The 2,798-nt window shown below is 41.0% G+C and overlaps 1 pseudogene; it reads left to right on the forward strand.

Annotated features, from left to right (window-relative positions):
- Positions 1-132: 132 nt before the first annotated feature.
- Positions 133-1,104, forward strand: LOC144232919 (putative vomeronasal receptor-like protein 4; annotated as a pseudogene).
- Positions 1,105-2,798: the final 1,694 nt, after the last annotated feature.

The raw sequence follows: 2,798 nt of genomic DNA on the forward strand, positions 1-2,798 counted from the left end.
CTGGAGCCAATTTCAGAGTCTGTATCTCTCTCTCTCTCTCTGACCCTCCCATGCTCACGCTGTCTCTCTCTCTCTCCTAGAAATAAAAAAATATATATTTTAAAAGGCACTTGCTGGATTCAAATTTCTCTCCCCTTGAAGTGAGAAATGGCTTTGAACAACGTCAAGGGAACAATGTTTCTCCTTCTCCCTGGCCCTGGCACTACGGGGAACATCTCTGTTTTTGTGAAGTATTTGTGGACGCTCTTTTCAGGCACTGAGAAGAAATCTGTTCACCTTCTTATCACTCACTTGGCTCTCACAAATATCATAATACTTTTTTCCAAGGCAACGCTAAAATCAATAGCAACGTTTGATTGAGAAACTTCCCGGATAATATAGGCTGTAAAATGTTTGTGTTCCTGGAGAGGGTGGCCCGGGGACGTTCGGTCTCCACCAGCCGCTTCCTCGCGGTGGTCCGGGCCGCCCCCTTCAGTCCCAGGGACCCTGAGCCCGCCAGCTTCACGCCAGTGACCACATGGCATAGCCTTCCCTTTTTCCTCTTCTTGTGGATACTCGGCTCCTTGGTCAGCAGGGACTTGCTCTGCTACATCGGAAACGTCAGCCGCCTGAACAGCTCACTTGTAGATCGCCACAAGTGACACCGATTGTCACTTCCTACCAGCCAACCAGACAATGAAGTGGATGTTTCTCATTCTCATGGCCCTGCGGGATCCCCTGTTTCTGAGTCTCATGGGATGGGCCAGCGTCTACATGGTATTTCTTCTCCACAAGCCCCGCAAGCATGTCCTCTACCTTCAGAAATCCAGGGTCCTCTACCAGAACCCCCTGAGAGGAGCCGCTCACAGTGTCCTTTGATGCTTTGTTTTCTTTTCTTTTCTTGGACAGATTATATTATTTCTTTATGCTTAAATTCCTCCTTAGAGAACACTTCTTTCATATTAAATATTCCAGAATTTCTAACTCTTGCCTATGCAATTGTGAACCCATTTGTTATGAGTCAGAGAGATAGACATCTGGGTGGATGTTGGCACACTAAATAAAACTTGCCAAATCTGTTTTTTCACTGATCCCTTCAGCAATTTAGTTGGGAACAACCGTTAGTCTTCCTATGCTGTGTTTAAAAATAAAACAGAAGATCTCAGCCTTTTGACTAAGATCAAGTGTAAGAATAAAATGGACATGGGGAACTGAGCATATAACAAATATGTTAAAGATGTGATGAAAGTTATTCTCATACAAGAAACTGGGACCGTCGACCCTGAACTGACACCAGAGGCCATACAACAGGGACTGAGTCGTTGTCTCATTTTCCATCCTGTCACCCTCAGGAAGTCACTTAAATCGTCATGTTTGTGGGGTGCCTGACTAGCTCAGTCATTTAAGTGTCTGACTCTTTATTCCGGCTCAGGTCACGATCTGGTGGCTTATGGGTTCAAGCCCTGCATTGGGCTCTGCGCTGTCAGCATGGAGTCTGCTTGGGATTCTTTCTCTCTCCCTCTCTCTCTCTGCCCCTCCCCTGCACTCTCTCTTTCTCAAATCAAATAACTAAACATTACCAAAAAATTCTTATGTCTGTTAGATGACTCTTTCACCACCAACACTCCAGGAGTAAAAAATGAGAAAACAATTTGGCAAAATTAATCAAAATTACCAGATAATTTACCCTTTGTCCCAGTTATACCACGTTAGAACCTGATCCTATAAATACAATTGTTTGTGCAAGAATTACAGTAAGAAAAATATTACACATTGCAGAGTTTTTAAAAATTCTTTTACATTTATTCATTTTTGAAAGACAGAGACAGAGCACAAGTAGAGTAGGGGAGGAGCAGAGAGAGAGGGAGACACAGAATCCAAAGCAGGCTCCAAGCTGTCAGCACAGAGCCTGAAGTGGGGCTCGAACTTACAAACCAAGATCATGACTTGAGCTAAAGTCGGATGCTTAACCAACTGAGCCACCCAGGCACCCTGAGTTATTTTTTAAAAAACCACTTTAAGACGCAATCAAAGAGTCTATATTTCCAGTTATTTAAAAACATCCATACCTCCATGAATATCCATCCTCACAAAGGGATTTTATGAAATTCATGAAGGAGTGAGGAAGTTCTAAATGTGTTGATAGGGTGTGACACCAATAGTAGGTTTTAATCAATAAAACAAAAGCAATCTCAGAGTAACAGCATTCAAATAGGAGGAAAATGTATTTAATTATGATGTTACATACACAAAGTATCTCTGGAAGAGTAAAAAATAAACTAGAAGAGTGGTTGCCTGTTTTGAGAGACAGCAGGTAAACGGAGGCATAGCATGAAGAGTTTCATTTTCATCTTTCTATGTCTTTTTACTTGCTAAACATGGGAATGATTCTTTTTACATGAATAAACTAAGTTTGAAGGCAATTAGTGGTTTTATTTCCAGACATCATCTGTCAGTGTCCTGGCGCCCAGCGAGATCCATGTCTTTACTATCAAAGGGCCCCAAGCAACCTGGCTTCACATTAATTTACATGAAGAATTTAGTTCTTAATTTCTTAAATTTGAATTAAATATAAGAATTTGACTATAATGCATAGGTTTGGCAATGAGATTTCTGATGATGCCATTTTGAAAAATACTTGAAATTTTTTATTCATCATACATGTTTATAGTACAAAATCTTAGAACTGATATAAACAGGGTTTTGCTCCAGTTTAAAGAATCTCTTTGCCATATTTCAATGTTGTTTACATAGGCATATGGGTATTTTATTCCTCTACTAAACAGTGGTTACTGCCTACTGGTTTTGGATTCATTAGA

The sequence above is a fragment of the Crocuta crocuta genome, unplaced genomic scaffold, assembly GCF_008692635.1.
Source record: "Crocuta crocuta isolate KB4526 unplaced genomic scaffold, BGI_CrCroc_1.0 scaffold811, whole genome shotgun sequence".
Taxonomy (NCBI): domain Eukaryota; kingdom Metazoa; phylum Chordata; class Mammalia; order Carnivora; family Hyaenidae; genus Crocuta; species Crocuta crocuta.